Raw genomic sequence first — 20,477 nt, 5'->3', positions numbered from 1 at the left:
GATAAGCAGTTTGCTCGCTTTGCATATTATCTCAGGACTCTTGAAATAAAGATTCCGTTTGCAGAGGCACTTGAGCAAATACCTTCTTATGCCAAGTTCATGAAAGAGATCTTGAGTCATAAAAAGGATTGGAGAGAAATTGAAAGAGTTCTCCTCACTGAAGAATGCAGTGCAGTCATTCTGAAAAGCTTTTCAGAAAAGCTTAAAGATCCCGGGAGCTTTCGGATACCATGCATATTAGAGGGTAACTGCACCAAGACAGTTTTATGTGATCTTGGGGCAAGCATCAATGTAATACCTGCATCCACTATCAGAAAGCTTGGTTTAACTGAAGAAGTTAAACCAACCCAGATATGTCTTCAACTTGCTGATGGCTCATTAAATACCCATCAGGCATGATTGAGGACATGATTATCAGGGTTGGGCCATTCACCTTTCCCACTGACTTTGTAGTGCTGGAAATGGAGGAGCACAAGAGGGCTATCCTCATTCTAGGAAGACCTTTCCTAGCAACTGGATGAACTCTCATTGATGTCCAAAAGGGGGAAGTAACCTGAGAGTTAATGAGGATGAGTTTAAGTTGAATGCTATCAAAGCCATGCAGCATCCAGACACACCAAAAAACTGCATGAAAGTTGATCTCATTGACTCTTTGGTAGTGGAGGTCAACATGGCTAAGAGTCTCGAATCAGAGCTGGAAGACATCTTTAAAGATGTTCAGCCTGATTTGGAGGATTCAGAGGAATTGAAAGAGCCTCTGAGACTTCCTCAGGAAGAGGAGAAACCTCCTAAACCCGAGCTCAAGCCATTACCACCATCCCTGAAATATGCATTTCTGGGAGAAGGTGACACTTTTTCAGTGATCATAAGCTCTGCTTTAAATCCACTGGAAGAGGAAGCACTAATTCAAGTGCTAAGGACACACAAGACAGCTCTTGGGTGGTCCATAAGTGACCTTAAGGGCATAAGCCCAGCTAGATGCATGCACAAAATCCTATTGGAGGATGATGCTAAGCCAGTGGTTCAACCACAGAGGCGGCTAAATCCAGCCATGAAGGAAGTGGTGCAGAAAGAGGTCACCAAATCACTGGAGGCTGGGATTATTTATCCTATTTCTGATAGCCCCTGGGTGAGCCCTGTTCAAGTTGTTCCCAAGAAGGGAGGCATGACAGTGGTTCATAATGAAAAAAATGAACTGGTTCATACAAGAACAGTTACAGGGTTGCGCATGTGTATTGACTACAGAAGGCTCAATGCAGCCACCAAAAAGGATCATTTTCCTTTACCATTCATAGACCAGATGCTAGAGAGACTAGCAGGTCATGAATATGACTGCTTTTTGGATGGCTATTCAAGTTACAACAAAATTGCAGTAGACCCTCAGGACCAAGAGAAAACAGCATTCACATGTCCTTCTGGAGTATTTGCTTACAGAAGAATGCCTTTTGGTCTGTGTAACGCACCTGCAACCTTTCAGAGGTGCATGCTCTCTATCTTCTCTGATATGGTAGAGAAGTTTCTGGAAGTCTTCATGGATGGCTTTTCTGTATTTGGAAACTCATTCAGCTCCTGCCTTGACCATTTAGCACTTGTTCTGAAAAGATGCCAAGAGACCAACCTAGTTTTAAACTAGGAAAAACGTCACTTTATGGTGACTGAAGGAATTGTCCTTGGGCATAAAATTTCAAACAAGGGAATAGAGGTGGATCTAGCTAAAGTGGAAGTAACTGAAAAATTACCACCACCTGCTAATGTTAAGGCAATCAGAAGCTTTCTGGGGCATGCAGGATTCTACAGGAGGTTTATAACGGATTTTTCAAAAATTGCAAAACCCCAGAGCAATCTGCTAGCTGCTGACACGCCATTCGTGTTTGACACAGAGTGTCTGCAGGCGTTTGAAACTCTGAAAGCTAAGCTGGTCACAGCACCAGTTATTTTTGCAGCAGACTGGACTTTACCATTTGAACTAATGTGTGATGCCAGTGACCACGCCATTGGTGCAGTACTGGGGCAGAGGCATGACAAGCTTCTGCATGTCATTTATTATGCTAGCCGTGTTTTAAATGATGCCCAGAAAAATTACACAACCACAGAAAAAGAATTGCTTGCAATGGTTTACGCCATTGACAAGTTTAGATCATACTTAGTAGGATCAAAAGTGATTGTGTACACTGACCATGCTGCTCTTAAATATCTACTCACAAAGCAGGATTCAAAACCCAGGCTCATAAGATGGGTGTTGCTTCTGCAAGAGTTTGATATAGAAATAAGAGACAGAAAAGGGACAGAGAACCAAGTGGCTGATCATCTGTCCCGGATAGAACTAGCAGAAGGGGAGTTTCCCCCCTCTATTGAGATCTCTCAGACCTTTCCGAATGAGCATTTGTTTGCCATTCAGAAAACACCATGGTTTGCAGACATTACAAAGTATAAAGCTGCAAGGTTTATACCCAAGGAGTACAGCAGGAAACAAAAGAAAAAATTAATTACTGATGCAAAGTAATACTTGTGGGATGAACCCTATCTCTTTAAGAGATGTGCAGACGGAATAATCCGTAGGTGTGTGTGCCTAGAGAAGAAGCACAGAGGATCTTATGGCATTGCCATGGATCACAATATGGAGGCCATTTCAGAGGTGAGCGAACAGCCACCAAGGTCTTCCAATGTGGCTTCTACTGGCCTTACACTCTATAGGGATTCCCGAAAGTTTGTACGTAACTGTGACAGTTGCCAAAGAGCTGGTAATCTGCCTCATGGTTACGCCATGCCTCAACAGGGAATCTTGGAGATTGAGTTGTTTGATTTATGGGGAATCGACTTCATGGGGCCTTTCCCACCATCATACTCAAACACTTATATTCTGGTGGCAGTTGACTATGTATCAAAATGGGTAGAGGCCGTTGCCACACCCACCAATGATACCAAAACAGTGCTGAAGTTCCTCCAAAAACATATCTTCAGCAGGTTTGGTGTCCCTAGAGTACTAATCAGTGATGGGGGCACTCACTTCTGCAACAAACAACTTTACTCTGCCATGGTCCGGTATGAGATTTGCCACAAGGTGGCGACTCCATATCACCCACAGACAAATGGGCAAGCTGAAGTTTCTAACAGAGAACTAAAAAGAATCCTGGAACAGACTGTAAGTACCCGTAGAAAGGATTTGGCAAGAAGCTTGGATGATGCTCTGTGGGCTTATAGAACAGCATTCAGGACTCCTATAGGGACCTCTCCATACCAGCTTGTGTATGGTAAGGCCTGTCATCTGCCCGTCGAACTGGAACATAAGGCCTACTGGGCAACCGATTCCTAAACTTCAATGCCAAATTAGCTGGAGAAAAAAGATTGCTCCAGCTGAATGAGCTAGAGGAATTCAGATTCACTGCTTTCAAAAATGCCAAGCTTTATAAAGAGAAGTCAAAAAGGTGGCATGACAGAAAGCTGTCATCTAGAATCTTTGAACCAGGATAAAAGGTTCTGTTGTTTAACTCTAGGCTCAGGCTATTCCCAGGGAAACTGAAATCCCGGTGGAGGGGAGCATATCTGATTACAAGTGTATCACCATATGGTTATGTGGAGCTTCAAGACATTGATTCTGATAAGAAGTTCATTGTTAATGGACAGAGAATCAAGCACTATCTTGAAGGCAATGTTGAGCAAGAGTGCTCAAGGCTGAGGCTAGATTAAAAGCTCAGCAAGGTCTAGCTAAATACAATAAAGAAGCGGTTGCTGGGAGGCAACCTAGCCATTAGCAAAACTTTTTCTGTTATTTTATTTTATTTTATTCTTCATTTTATTTATTTTTTAAAATATGAGTTTAATATTAACAAGGTAAAGAATCAATTGCATAGGTCCACAGGGTTACAGAAGAATTCAGAGCACAAAACAGGAAAAAGGAGCTCACTGACAAGAAAACGCTAGTAAGAGGCACATTTGGGCGTTAAACGCCCAAAAAGAGCATCTACTGGGCGTTTAACGCCAGTAAAGATAACCATCTGGGCGTTAAACACCAGAAAGAAGCAGCTTCTGGGCGTTTAACGCCAGATTTACAGCATCCTGGGCGTTCAGAAAAACGCCCAGTGACAAATGGATTTCTGCACTATCTATCATAGTTTACTCATTCTCTGCAAACCTAGATTACTAGCTTACTATTTAAACAACTTTTAGAGGATTATTTTGTATCTTATGACATTTTAGATTTGAACTTTGTACTCCTTGACGGCATGAGTCTCTAAACTCCATTGTTGGGGGTGAGGAGCTCTGCTGTGTCTCGATGAATTAATACAATTACTTCTGTTTTCCATTCAAACATGCTTGTTTCTATCTAAGATATTTATTCGCACTTCAATATGATGAATGTGATGATCCGTGACACTCATCACCATTCTCAACCTATGAACGCGTGCCTGACAACCACCTCCATTCTACATTAGATTGAATAAGTATCTGTTGGATTCCTTAATCAGAATCTTCGTGGTATAAGCTAGAATCCATTGGCAGCATTCTTGAGAATCTGAAAAGTCTAAACCTTGTCTGTGGTATTCCGAGTAGGATTCAGGGATTGAATGACTGTGGCGAGCTTCAAACTCACAAGGGTTGGGCGTAGTGACTGATAAACCACTATTTTATGGTTTATCTTGTGCTCAATTGAGTGGATTTTATCAACTCTTTAACCACTTATTCATACTATTTGCATGGTTTTACATTTGCCTTCCTAATTATGTGCTTTGATTGAAAACATGCTTCTTTGATCTTATATTTGCTTATTATTTATCCTCTCTTATTACCATTAGATGCCTTGATATGTGTGTTAAGTGTTTTCAGATATTATAAGGCAGGAATAGCTTGGAGGATGGGAAGAAAGCATGCAAAAGTAGAAGGAATGCAAGAAGTTGGAGAAATTGCTAAGCTGTCCAGCCTGACCTCTCTGCACTCAAACAGCTATAACTTTTGCTACAGAGGTCCAAACGATGCGGTTCTAGTTGCGTTGGAAAGCTAACGTCCGGGGCTTTGATTTGATATATAATATGCTATGGTTACCTTGATGCTAGGTGAAGCGACCGCGTGATCCATGCGGCCACGTCGCAGTGACGGCAATAAGCGCATTAAAATTCGAAACCAGCGAATTCTGGACTGTTTCTGACCCAGTTTGCGGCCCAGAAAACACAGATTAGAGGTTATAAAGTGGGGGAATACATCCATTCATGAGAAGGATCTCACATTCACAAATTTTAGGAGTAGATGTAGTTTTTAGAGAGAGAGGTTCTCTCCTCTCTCTTCTCTCCTCTCTCTTAGGATTAGGATTTAGGACTTCTCTTAGTTTTAGGAGTGACTCTCAATCCAGGTTCAATGTTCTTTTATTTATTTTTCCATGCATGTCTATGTCAGATTTAAGTTCTTTTGTTAATGCGATTTGAGGTATTTCAGTTTAATATTGCTTTCTTTTATTTACATGATTATTGCTTCCCATCTGAAGGCATTCTTATTCCAGTAGATTTACTTTTCCCCTTTTGGTCTTGGTTAAGAAATCAGTAACTCAGGAATTATCCAACTTAATAGCATAATTGTTAATTGTTATCTTGCCAATCGAGTTGAACTTCAATAATCCCAAGCTTTTCTTAGGAAATAAATAGGATTCGAAGATCAAACCAATTTGTCCCTTGACTTTCCTTTGCTTTAGTAAAGGTTAACTAAGTGGAATTAAGATTCAACTTTCATTATTATTGATAAGGATAACTAAGTCTGGACTTCCAATTTCCTATACCTTGCCAAAAGATTTTATTATTATTATTTTATTTTACTTGTCATATAACATATTCCCACCTTACTTCCAAAATCCCCAATTTACAATCTTCATAACCAATAATAAGAACATACTTCCCTGCAATTCCTTGAGAAGACGACCCGAGGTTTGAATACTCGGTTATCAATTTAAAAGGGGTTTGTTACTTGTGACAACCAAAATGTTCGTACGAAGGGATTTCTGTCGGTTTAGAGACTATATCTACAATGCGACTGTTTTTATGAAATTTTTTACTGGCAAAAATCCTAACGTCAGTGACAGATGCAAAAGGATCAATGGATCCTATTCCAGCAGGAGTGAGAACCGACAGATGATAAGCCGTGCGGTGACAGCGCACCTGGACCATTTTCACTGAGAGGACAGATGGTAGCCATTGACAATGGTGATCCACCAATACACAGCTTGCCATAGAAGGAACCTTGCGTGCGTGAAGAAGAAGACAGGGGGAAAGCAGAGATTCAGAAGACAAAGCATCTCCAAAACTCCAACATATTCTCCATTACTGCATAACAAGTATTTATTTCATGCTCTTTTATTTTTCGCAATTCAAACTGATAATCATAATTGATTTCCTGACTAAGATTTACAAGATAACCATAGATTGCTTCAAGCCAACAATCTCCATGGGATCGACCCTTACTCACGTAAGGTATTACTTGGACGACCCAGTGCACTTGCTGGTTAGTTGTGCGGAGTTGTGAAAAGTGTGAATTACAATTTCGTGCACCAACTGTATCCTGCAACTTCTGCTTTTCAGGATGTCTGATCCCAAAAGTAAGGGAAAAGGCAAAGCAACTACAGGCAAAAGAAAAAGAGGAGAAACCTCTACCTCTATTTTGGATCTCCTCCACGACGATTCCTGGCAGGAAAAGAATTTCACCCCGCAGGAAAAGGCTGATCAGTTGGTGCCTGCCACTGACCCAGAAAAATTTGCAAACAAATACTGTGAGCTGAAGTACCCAGTTTTTGCCACTTCCAGGAACCTATACCTGGAAATAACACTCAAAATTTTAGAATAACTCAAACAATACACTTCAGATCAAATTAATTAGAGAGGCTGGTTCTTCCTGGAAAGGAACTTGACTGAAATCAACTCATCCTGGGTCAGAGAATTCTATTGTAACTACTTCAAAACATCCCTGGATGCAGTTCAGCTTAGAGGCAAGCAGATTCTGGTTACTGAGGAAGTAATCGAAGAAATCCTCCATCTCCTACCTAAATCAGATCAGCCAGATGGTTACCAAAAGGCTGAGGAGGATATGTGATTTATGAGATTTAACTAGGACGTAGTAAAGCAGAGAATAGCTATTGATCCCACTGTCCCCTGGGTCATGGGTAAGACAACTGCAGTGGCCCCCAAAGGAATTAAAATTATTTATCTGAATGATGAGGCTCGACTCTGGTAGCAGATCCTGAGTAACTACGTGATGCCGAGCACTCATGAGACAGAGGTGCCCGCTGCTATGATTACCCTCATCTGGTGTGTGATGGAGGGAAAGGACTTATATCTGCCCCGGTTCATCAGGTATTACATGGCCAGAGTCCATGTCAGAGGCACCTTCCCATTCCCATACCTGATTACTCAACTAGGCCGCCGAGCTGAGGTGCCCTAGGGGTCGACAGATGCAAAGCCAACTGCTGCAGACTGCAAGAAGATCATTCCTCACAGCAGGAAATTTCAGGCTTTGGGCTACAGACCTCCATTCCTTACTGCCTCGGGTGAGGCAGCCACATCTTCTGCTACCCCTTCTGCATCCACTGCTGCACCAGCCACCACTACTGCACCCTCACCTGCTTTAGAGCCCATCTTCCACGACGTGTATCACCTATTTGACCGGTTGGACCAGATGGAGCACCGCAACCAGCGGCGATATGAGAGATCTGAGCGTCGCAACAAGTGACGCTATGAGCACTTAAAGTTGATGACTCGATCTGGCCACCACAACATCCCCTCCGAGCCTGACACTGCTTCTAAGCCATCTGATGCGGAGGTGGACGATCATGAGGAGGAGGCACATGCAGAGGCTGAGCAGGCAGGAGCTGAGCAGGCTGCACCACAACATGAGGAGCCCTACCAGATACAGCCAGCTGATCCAGAGATCCTTCTGCAGACAAAGCCTCCACTTCAGCAGGCAGACTCTTTGACCCTCATCTAGACTGCAGATCCTCAGCTCACCACAGAGACACCTACTGCACACCCTTCCGGAGATGACACTTCTCACACCCCGCTTGACTGAGCATCGAGAACGATGCTATTATTTAAGTGTGGGGAAGTCGCCATCTCTGGCGTACTTTATTTTAGTGAACCACTTTTCAGACTCTTTTTTTTATCCTATTTTGCTTATTTTTTCTGTATTTTTATTTTTATTTTACCTTATCTTATTTATCTTCCGATATTTGCATATTTTTATTTTGATGTATTTTTACTATATTTCTACATTTTGCACTTAGATTTATATATTTATCTTGGATATTTAGTTTAGTCTAGTTGAAATTTTAGCTTATTAAGTTGTGATATAGAATATATGGATTAATTAGTTTAGTTTACCCTTTTAGCATAAGATAATTTGGATTAATTAAAAATAAAAAGAGTAAACTAGAAACTTTAGTTTAAAAAAATCACAACAATCCACACACTGTATATATATAGCAATAAATGTTGGTTAATTTAAAACAACATTTCTTCAAGGAAGAACACTAAGATTTTAAGAGCCATCCTAAGATTCACATTGAGAATAATGGGAACTCTTAATTTCTACTTGCATGACATACATAACTGATATATGGTTTTTGAGCCAACGAACACACAACCCGTGAGTTTTTGAGCTTAATTGTATGGTTATATTCAACCATAAATTTCATTCCTGTGTGTTTCGCACTTCTTTTCTATGCTTGTAATCTTTACTTTGTTTTAATCTATATGTCCAATATAGAATGTAGATACACCCACACATATGATTGAGGCCATCATTTGAATTTTTCCTTACATATCCCAAATAAGCCTACCTCCTACATCACCTTTGTTAGCCCCCTTGAGCTTTTTAATCCCCTCTTGTTCTATAACCACATTACTAGCCTTAAGCAGAAAAACAAAACAAAAATTCCAAGTTGAATCCTTGATTAGCTTAAGATAGAGATTGTGTATCTACTAAGTGTGGAGAAACGTGAGAACATGGGTTGATAGGAAAGGATTAAATCAATAAAATAATAAGGATTTTTGGGAGCATGTTCATGTGAAACAAATTTAAATTAAATTACCATGTGCATTGATATATGTTGTGTTTATGTTTTAAAAAAATAATAATAATAAAAAATTTTATTTTATCCTTTTTAATTAAATAAATAAGGGGACAAAATTATCCCAATAATAAGTTTAGTGAAGAAATCAATGCACATAAGGTAAATATCAAAAATAAATTTGGTACATGAGTATGTGACACAAAAGTGGGAAAATTGGGAAGACCAGGATAGTTTTAAATTTTTATAAGGTATGTATATGTTATGTGAGATCTTAGACTAATTAAGGATTCAACTTATAGATCACTTAGCCTTATATATATACCCTTACCTTTACCTTGGCCCCATTACAACCTTGAAAAGACCTCATGATGTTTGTATGTACACATTGTATATTTGTAGATTGGTTAGATGAAGAACAAAGTTTTAGAAAGCATGAATAGAAAAGAATAGAGTGATTAACCCCAAACACTGAGTGACTAGAGAGTAAACACAAAATCCAGTGAAGGTTCAATAGCTCATCTCCATATATCTCTGCTTAATTGTTAATTGTCTTGCAAGTTTGTGAAATATTTTTACCCAACTCAATTGTGAAAGTGATTTAACATAATTTAGGCTTGGCTATATGATTCCTTGGAAATATGAACCAAATTAACCACATGTAAGCTCTATATATATTAGTGGATGATAGTTAAAATTGCATGTTCATTTAGGTAGCTTTCATTTAGAATAAATTGCATTGCATGAGATTCCACCATTTTACATTCACTCTTTCTCTTGGATTTAGCATGAGGATATGCTATTGTTTAATTGTGGGGAGGTTGATAAACCCATATTTTATGATGTATTTTATGCTCAAATTGAGTGTTTCTATCAATTCTTCACCCACTTATTCATGTAAATTGCATGGTTTTACTATTCCTTCCTTATTTTATGATATATGTGAAAAACATGTTTCCTATGCTTTAAAAATATTAATTTTAATTATCCTTTATTACCATTCAATGCCGTGATTTGTGTGTTAAGTATTGTCAGATCTCATAGGGCAAGAATGGCTTAAAGGACAGAAAGAAAACATACAAAAATGGAAGGAAAGCACAAAAAACGGAGTTTTGAAGAAAAGGCAGTGACGCGAACGCATGAACGACGCGAATGCGTGCCTAGCACGAAATGGCAGTGACACGAACGCGTGGACGACGCGAATGTGCGCCTTGAGCAGAACGCAAATGACGCGTACGCATGACCGACGCATACACGTGATAAGGAAAACTCCCAGACCACGCGAAACCGTGACCCACGCGAACGCGTGACAGATGCCACGTACAAAAATCTACAGAAAATGCCCCCAGCAATTTCTGGACCCTTTTTCGGCCCAAATCCAAGTCAGAAACACAGAATAAAAGCTAAAGAATGGAGGAAACAACTTGACAACTGAGTAACAGATATAATTTTAGGATTAAATGTAGTTTTTAGAGAGAGAGGCTCTCTCATCTCTCTTAAGATTAGGATTTAGGATTTCTATTATCTTTAGGCTACTTCTCTTCAATTACAGGTTCAATGTTCCTTTAAATCACATTCTAGTTTTATTTATTCTATTACTTTAATTGTTATTTATCTTTTCAATTTGGCTTATGAACGTTTCCATGTTAGGACTTAAATTTATGTTTAAATGCAATTTGAGGTATTTCAGATTAATGATTATTCTATTATATTTATGATTTCTTTCAATTTAATTTAGATTTATTTTCCCTTTTGGCTTTGGTTAAGTGATTAGTAACTGATGAGCGGATAATTTATACGCTTTTTGGCATTATTTTCAGTATGTTTTTAGTATATTTTAGTTAGTTTTTATTAGTTTTTATTCAAAAATCATATTTATGGACTTTACTATGAGTTTGTGTGTTTTTCTGTGATTTCAGGTATTTTCTGGCTGAAATTGAGGGACCTGAGCAAAAATCTGATTCAGAGGCTGAAAAAAGACTACAGATGTTGTTGGATTCTGACCTCCCTACACTCGAAGTAGATTTTCTGGAGCTACAGAATCCCAATTGGTGCGCTCTTAATTGCGTTGGAAAGTAGACATCCTGGGCTTTCCAGAAATATATAATAGTCTATACTTTACCCGAGATTTGATGGCCCAAATTGGTGTCCCAAGTCAGCATAGAAATTCTGGCGTCAAAACGCCAGAACTGGCATGAAAGCTGGAGTTAAACACCCAAACTGGCACAAAAGCTGGCGTTTAACTCTAAGAAAGGTCTCTACACGTGAAAGCTTCAATGCTCAGCCCAAGCACACACCAAGTGGGCCTCGGAAGTGGATTTCTACACTAACTATTCTAGCTTACTCATTTTCTGTAACCCTAGGTCAATAGTTTACTATAAAAACTACTTTTAGTGATTCATCTTGTACCTCATGACACTCTACACGTTTCATATTGTATCTTCTATGGCATGAGTCTCTGAACCCCATTGTTGGCGGTGAGGAGCTCTGCTGTGTTTCGATGAATTAATGCAATTACTACTGTTTTCCATTCTATCACGCTTGCTTCTATTCTAAGATATTCATTCGCACTTCAACCTGATGAATGTGATGATCCGTGACACTCATCATCATTCTCACCTATGAACGCGTGCCTGACAAACCACTTCCGTTCTACATGCAATCAAGCTTGAATGTGTATCTCTTGGGTTTCTAATCTAAGATTAGAACCTTCGTGGTATAGGCTAGAATTATTGGCGGCCATTCCTGAGGTCCAGAAAGTCTAAACCTTGTCTGTGGTATTCCGAGTAGGATCTGGGAAGGGATGACTGTGACGAGCTTCAAACTCGCGAGTGTTGGGCGTGTGACAGACGTAAAAGGATCAATGGATCCTATTCCAACATGATCGAAAACCGACAGATGATTAGCCGTGTGGTGACAGCACATTTGGAACATTTTCACTAAGAGGACGGGAAGTAGCCATTGACAACGGTGATGCCCAACATAAAGCTTGTCATGGAAGGAGTCTTGCGTGTGTGAAGAAGAAGATAGTAGGAAGGCAGAGATTCAGGGGACAGAGCATCTCCAAAACCTCAACCTATTCTCCGTTACTGCATAACAAGTATTTATTTCATGTTCTACTTTTTACAATTAAATCTGAGAATTATTGATATCCTGACTAAGAGTTACAAGATAACCATAGCTTGCTTCAAGCCGCAATCTTCGTGGGATCGACCCTTACTCACGTAAGGTATTACTTGGACGACCCAGTGTACTTGCTGGTTAGTCGTGCGGAATTGCAAAAGTGTGATTGTGATTTCGTGTACCAAGTTTTTGGCGCCGTTGCCGAGGATTGTTCGAGTTTGGACAACTGACGGTTTATCTTGTTTCTTAGATTAGGAATAATTTATTTTTGTTGGTTTAGAGTCTTTTATTTGAGTTTAGTTTCATATTTTAAGTTTGGTGTTAATTGCATAATTTTATTTTCAATTTTTCGAATTTGCATGTTCTTAGTTCTTTTTTGGATCTTTTAAAATTCTAAGTTTGGTGTCTTCTTTGTCTTTTCCTTTAAAATTTCGAAAATTTGTGTTTGATTTTCTAAAAATTTTAAGTTTGGTGTCCCTTGTGCTTTTATTTACTTAAAAATTTTTCAAAAATTTGTTCTTGGTGTTCATCTTGATCTTCAAAGTGTTCTTGGTGTTCATCTTGACATTCAAAGTTTTCTTGTTTGTTCTCTTTGTTTTGATCTAAAATTTCTAAGTTTAGTGTCATTTTGTTATTTTTCTCTTTCCTCATTAAAATTTAAAAATAAAAAAATATCTTTTCCTTATTTTACTCATAAATTTCGAAAGTTTGCATTAAATTAGTCAAAGATTTTCAAAATCATATCTTTTTATTTAGTCAAGTCAAAATTCTAATTTCAAAAATTGATCTTTTCAAATCTTTTTCAAAAATCAAATCTTTTTAATTTCTTCAATCATATCTTTTCAATTATATCTTTTTTTCATAAATTGCAATCATATCTTCTCAATCATATCTTTTTCAAAATAATTTTCAATCATATCTTTTTTATTGCTAATTCCAAAATCTTTTTAATTAATTAATTAATTTATTTTTCAATTTGCTTTTATTCCATTTTCTTCTAATTTTCGAAAATCATATCCAAAGTTTTTCAAATCTTTTTAATTAATTAGCCATTTTAGCATTCGAATTATTTATTTATCTTTTTACTTTTTCTTAATTTTTGAAACTTTTATTTTATTTTTCGTTTATTTCATTTTTTTTTATTCGGTTACTTTTAATTAAATAAAATAAAAATTTTTAAAAATATAATTTGTTTGCAATTCATATCAATTCCCTTTTCTCCATCATGGACATAAGTGGAAATGAACAGTCCAGAAGGACTCTGGGGTCATATGCTAACCCCATTACAGCTTCATATGGGAGTAGCATCTATATACCTCCCATCAAAGCAAGCAGTTTTGAGCTAAATCCTCAGCTCATTATCATGGTGCAGCAAAATTGCCAGTATTCTAGTCTTCCACAAGAAGAACCTACTGAGTTTCTGGCACAGTTCTTACAAATTGCTGACACAGTACGTGATAAAGAAGTGGATCAAGATGTCTACAGATTATTACTGTTTCCATTTGCTGTAAAAGATCAAGCTAAGAGGTGGTTAAATAACCAACCTACAGCAAGCATAAAAATATGGAGATAGTTATCAGACAAATTTCTGAATCAATTTTACCCTCCAAAGAGGATGACACAACTGAGGCTGGACATCCAAGGCTTTAAACAAGAGGATCATGAATTCCTTTATAATAACTGGGAGAGGTACAGAGGGATGCTGAGAAAATGCCCCTCTGAAATGTTTTCAGAGTGGGTACAGTTAGACATCTTCTACTATGGGCTTATAGAAAAAGCTCAGATGTCTCTAGACCACTCAGCTGGTGGATTTATACACATGAGAAAGACGATTGAAGAGGCTCAAGAGCTTATAGATACGGTTGCTAGAAATCAGCACTTGTACTCTAGCAGTGAGTCCTCCAAAAAGGAAGAAGCTAGGGCAGTAACAACTGACCCTAATCCTTAAGAACAGATTATTGAGCTTAATCAACAATTACTCCTTGTGACAAAACAATTAGCAGAATTTAAAGAGATGCTCCAAGACACTAAAAATGATAACAAGAATATGGAAGCACAATTGAATCAGACAAGACAACAACTATCTAAACAGATGACAGAAGAATGCCAAGCTGTCTAATTAAGGAGCGAAAAGACATTGAATAAATCAGCTCAAAGTAGAAGAAAGCCAAGAAAGGAACAACTGACAGAGGATGACCAAACCACTACCTAAAATCCATCTGAGGACAGCAAGAGCTTAGAGAGGAATAATTCTGGCGTTCAAACGCCAGAAAAGGGTGAAAGATTGGTGTTAAACGCCCAGTGGATGCCCACTTCTGGCATTCAAACGCCAGAAAAGGGGGAAAAGTTAGTGTTAAACGCCCATTCCTTGCCCAGTTCTGGCGTTCAAATGCCAGAAAAAGGTGGGAAGCTGGCGTTAAACGCCCATCCAGCACCCAATCCTGGCGTTCAAATGCCAATGAGGGATCAGACACCTGCAAGTGCTGATAGTAACTCCTCTAAGAAGGCTTCTCCAACGACCTCTGTAGGGAATAAACCTGCAGCAACTAAGGTTGAAGAATATAAAGCCAGGATGCCTTATCCTCAGAAACTCTGCCAAGGGGAGCAGGATAAACAATTTACCCGCTTTGCAGACTATCTCAGGACTCTTGAGATAAAGATCCCATTTGCAGAGGCACTTGAGCAAATACCCTCTTATGCTAAGTTCATGAAAGATATCTTAAGTCATAAGAAGGATTGGAGAGAAACTGAAAAAGTTTTTCTCATTGAGGAATGCAGTGCAGTCATTCTGAAAAGCTTACCAGAGAAGCTTACAGATCCAGGACGCTTTATGATACCGTGCACATTAGAGGGTACTTATACCAAGATAGCTCTATGTGACCTTGGAGTAAGTATCAACCTAATACCTGCATCCACCATCAGAAAGCTTGGCTTGACTGAAGAGGTCAAACCAACCCGGATATGTCTTCAACTTGCTAATGGCTCCATTAAATACCCATCAGGCATAATTGAGGACATGATTGTCAAGGTTGGGCCATTTGCCTTTTCCACTGACTTTGTAGTGTTGGAAATGGAGGAGCACAAGAGTGCAACTCTCATATCCATCCATGAAGGAGGTGGTGCAGAAAGAGGTCACTAAGCTACTAGAGGCTGGGATTATTTATCCCATTTTTTATAGTCCCTGGGTGAGCCCTGTCTAAGTTGTCCCCAAGAAGGGAGGCATGACTGTGGTTCATAATGAAAAGAATGAACTGGTTCCTATAAGAAAAGTTACACGGTGGCGTATGTGTATTGACTACAGAAGGCTCAATACAGCCACCAGAAAGGATCATTTTCCTTTACCATTCATAGACCAGATGCTAGAAAGACTAGCAGGTCATGACTATTACTGCTTTTTGGATGGCTATTCAGGTTACAACCAAATTGCAGTAAATCCTCAAGACCAAGAGAAAACAGCATTCACGTGTCCATCTGGAGTATTTGCCTACAGAAGGATGCCTTTTGGTCTGTGCAATGCACCTGCATCCTTTCAGAGGTGCAAGCTTTCTATCTTCTCTGATATGGTAGAAAAATTTCTGGAAGTCTTCATGGATGACTTCTCAGTATTTGGAGACACATTCAGCTCCTGTCTTGATCATCTAGCACTTGTTCTGAAAAGGTGCCAAGAGACTAACCTGGTTTTAAACTGGGAAAAATGTCACTTTATGGTGACTGAAGGAATTATCCTTGGGCATAAAATTTCGAACAAAGGGATAGAGGTGGATCAAGCTAAGGTAGAGGTAATTGAAAAATTACCACCACCTGCCAATGTAAAAGCAGTCAGAAGCTTTCTGGGACATGCAGGATTCTACAGGAGGTTTATAAAGGATTTTTCAAAAATTGCAAAACCTCTGAGCAATCTGCTAGCTGCTGACACGCCATTTGTGTTTGACACAGAGTGTCTGCAGGCGTTTGAAACCCTAAAAGCTAAGCTGGTCACAGCACCAGTCATCTCTGCACCAGACTGGACATTACCATTCAAACTAATGTGTGATGCCAGTGACCATGCCATTGGTGCAGTGTTGGGACAGAGGCATAACAAGCTTCTGCATGTCATTTACTATGCCAAGCGTGTTTTAAATGATGCACAGAAGAATTACACAACCACAGAAAAAGAGTTACTTGCAGTGGTTTATGCCATTGAAAAGTTTAGATCCTATTTTGTAGGTTCCAAAGTGATTGTGTATACTGACCATGCTGCTCTTAAATACCTACTTACAATGCAGGATTCAAAACCCAGGCTCATAAGATGGGTGTTACTTCTGCAAGAGTTTGATATAGAAATAAGAGACAGAAAAGGGACAGAGAACCAGGTAGCTGATCACCTATCCCAGATAGAACCAGTAGCAGGGGCGTCCCTCCGTCCTACTGAGATCTCTAAAACCTTTCCGAATGAGCAACTTTTCGCCATTCAGGAAGCACCATGGTTTGCAGACATTACGAATTATAAAGCTGTGAGGTTCATACCCAAAGAGTACAGCAGGGTACAGACGTAAAAACTAATTTCAGATGCAAAGTACTACTTATGGGACGAACCATGTCTCTTTAAGAGATGTGCAGACGGAATGATCCGCAGATGCGTACCCAGAGAAGAGGCACAGAAGATCCTATGGCACTGCCATGGATCACAGTATGGAGGACATTTCGGAGGTGAGCGAACAGCCACTAAGGTCCTCCAATGTGGCTTCTACTGGCCTACTCTCTATAGAGATACCCGAGAGTTTGTGCGTAACTGTGACAGTTGCCAAAGAGCTGGCAACTTGCCTCATGGTTATGCCATGCCTCAACAAGGGATCTTAGAGATTGAGCTATTTGATGTATGGGGTATTGACTTCATGGGTCCCTTCCCACCATCATACTCAAACACTTACATTCTGGTGGCAGTAGACTATGTATCTAAATGGGTAAAAGCAATTGCCACACCCACTAATGATACTAAGACCGTACTGAAATTTCTCCAGAAATATATCTTCAGCAGATTTGGCGTCCCCAGAGTACTAAACAGTGACGGGGGCACTCATTTCTGCAATAAACAGCTATACTCTACTATGGTACGATATGGAATTAGCCATAAAGTAGCAACTCCATATCACCCACAGACAAATGGGCAGGCTGAAGTCTCTAATAGAGAACTAAAAAGAATTTTGGAACGGACTGTAATTGCCCATAGAAAGGATTGAGCAAAAAGCTTGGATGATGCTCTGTGGGCATACAGAACAGCATTCAAGACTCCTATAGGAACCTCTCCATACCAGCTTGTGTATGGCAAGGCCTGTCATTTGCCCGTGGAACTGGAACATAAGGCCTATTGGGCAACCAGATTCCTAAACCTGGATGCTAAGTTAGCTGGAGAGAAAAGATTGCTCCAGCTGAATGAGCTAGAGGAATTCAGGTTCAATGCTTTTGAAAATGCTAAAATATATAAGGAGAAAACAAAAAAGTGGCATGACAAGAAACTGTCATCTAGAGTCTTTGAACCAGGACAGAAGGTTCTGCTATTTAACTCTAGGCTCAGACTATTCCCCGGGAAATTGAAATCCCGATGGAGGAGACCATATGTGATCACTAGTGTATCACCGTATGGATATGTTGAGCTTCAGGATATTGATTCTGATAAAAAGTTCATTGTTAATGGACATAGAATCAAACATTATCTTGAAAGCAATTTTGAGCAAGAATGCTCAAAACTGAGGCTTGAATAAAGCTCAGTTAAGGTCCAGCTAAAGACAATAAAGAAGCGCTTGCTGGGAGGCAACGCAGCCATTAGCAGGTTATTTGTTTTACTTAATACTGAGAGAAGTTTAATATAAATTCTCTTCAAGATTAACCATCAAAATTGAAGGAATTCACAGAGTTACAGAAAGATTCAGTGCAAAAAGCAGAGAAAAGGAGCTCACTGGCAAGAAAACGCCAGTAAGGAGCATTTTGGGCGTTAAACTCCAGAATGGGTACCCATTCTGGAGTTTAACGCCAGTAAAGGTACCTTTTTGGGCGTTTAACGCCAGAATTGCAGCATCATGGGCGTTCAAAAAACCGCCCAGTAACAAAGGATTTCTGGCGTTTAACGCCAGCCAGGGTACCTGGCTGGGCGTTAAACGCCCACAATGGCCAACTTATGGGCGTTAAACGCCAGAATGGATACCATTCTGGGTGTTTAACGCCAGAAAGACAGGGGGAGAGGATTTTGTTTTCCACTTCAAAATTTTTCAAACTTTCATGTTTTGACTCATAATTTTCTGCATAAACTTGTTTCAAACTTTTATCATTCACCCTCAATTTTCAAAAATTCAACAATTTTCTAAATCTCTTTTCAAATTTCTTTCAAATCCTTCCCAAATCTTCTTCAAAAACTCAAGTATCTTTTTAATTTCTTTCCAAATCTTTTCAAACTCATCATATCACCTCTTATTTCTTAGATGCATAAACAAATTTTCAGATTTAACCTCTTTATATCTTTTTCAATTAAAGATCTCATCTTTTTCATGATTTTATTTTCTTCCATCAATCACATCTCTATGTCATATCTCTTTCAAAATTTTTGAAATCCCTCCCCTCCTCTCCACCATTCGAATTTGCCTCTCCTCCTCTCTCTCCCTTTTCCTTTCTTTTGCTTGAGGACAAGCAAACCTCTAAGTTTGGTGTATTTTTCTGTGATCACTGAGCTAAGACTCATCAACATCATGGCTCCTACGGGAAAACAAACCAATTCAAGAGGCAAAAAAGAGAATACTCCAAAGAATCTTTGGAATCAAGAGAGGTTCTTCACCAAAGAACATGCAGACCATTACCATAAAATAATGGGTCTAAGATAAGTGATCCCGAAAGTTAAATTCAATCTGAAAGAGGATGAATATCCAGAGATCCAAGAGCAAATTCGAAACAGAGGATGGGAAATTCTAGCTAATCCTGAAACAAGGGTTGAAAGAAACATGGTTCAGGAATTCTATTCAAATCTGTGGCTAACAGATAAGCAGAGAATAACTGGAACCGCCTTTCATACCTACAGAACCATGGTCAGAGGAAGGATTATTTACTTCCATCTGGACAAAATAAGAGAGGTCTTCAAATTGCCTCAACTACAAGATGATCCAGAATCCTTTAATAGGAGAATGGTGAGAGAAGATAAGGGGTTGGACCAAGTTCTAGAGGACATATGCCTCCCTGGAACTAAGTGGATAACCAATTCAAAAGGTGTCCCAAACCAACTCAAGAGAGGAGATCTCAAACCAATTGCAAGAGGCTGTTGGACTTCATTGGGCATTCCATACTGCCCACTAGCAACTGCTCTGAGGTCACTGTCAAAAGAGCAGTGATGATTCATTGCATTATGCTAGGAAAGGAAGTGGAGATTCATCATCTGATTTCTTGTGAGATTTACACAATTGCAAACAAGAACTCCACTGAAGCCAAACTGGCGTACCCAAGCTTAATTTCTCTGCTATATAAAGATGCTGGGGTGAGGATGGGAGTAGATGAATTCATCCCAATCGAACACCCAATCATCAAGAAGTCAATGGAAGGACAACAAGTGCAAGACAACTCCATCAAAAGGAGGGCGTAAGAGTTCCTCCCAGAAATCCCTGAAATTGACTACTAGACCCACCTAGAAGCATCTGTCACCAAGCTGCAAGAAGCTATGGAACAACTTAAGGAAGAATAGCATAATCAAAACGGCATGCTCTGCAAGCTGCTCAAGGAATAGGAGAAGCAGGGGCGTGAGCTACAGGAGCTGAAATGCCAGAAGCTCTCCTTTGAAGGACCAAACACCCCACAGACTGAAGGAGCATCCATTGCTCAAAATCATGGTTGTTGAGTCCTAACTCTATGATAACCTCTATTGTTAAAAATCTATTTTAAGAGTCATTTATTTTTCTGTTATTAATTTTCTGTCTTCTATTATTATTGGTTTGCTCTTATATTTATTTTTGAGTCTTATTTTCATTCCATGATTAATAAAATTTAAAGTTTATGTCTTAAAGTTATGAATGTCCTATGAATCCATCACCTTTCTTAAATAAAAGGGTTTTTTAATTGCAAAAGAAAAAGAAATACCTGAATTTCAAATTTTAAAACAGATTAATTATTTTGATGTGGTGGCAATACTTTTTGTTTTTCTGAATGAATGCTTGAACAGTACATATTTTTGAATTTGTTGTCCATGATTGTTAAAATTGTTGGCTCTTGAAAGAATAATGGAAAAGGAGAAATGTTATTGATAATTTAAAAAATCATATAATTGATTCTTGAAGCAAGAAAAAGCAGTGAAAAGCTTGCA

Source organism: Arachis ipaensis, chromosome B10 (genome assembly GCF_000816755.2).
Source record: "Arachis ipaensis cultivar K30076 chromosome B10, Araip1.1, whole genome shotgun sequence".
Taxonomy (NCBI): domain Eukaryota; kingdom Viridiplantae; phylum Streptophyta; class Magnoliopsida; order Fabales; family Fabaceae; genus Arachis; species Arachis ipaensis.
This window is presented reverse-complemented; position numbering follows the sequence as displayed.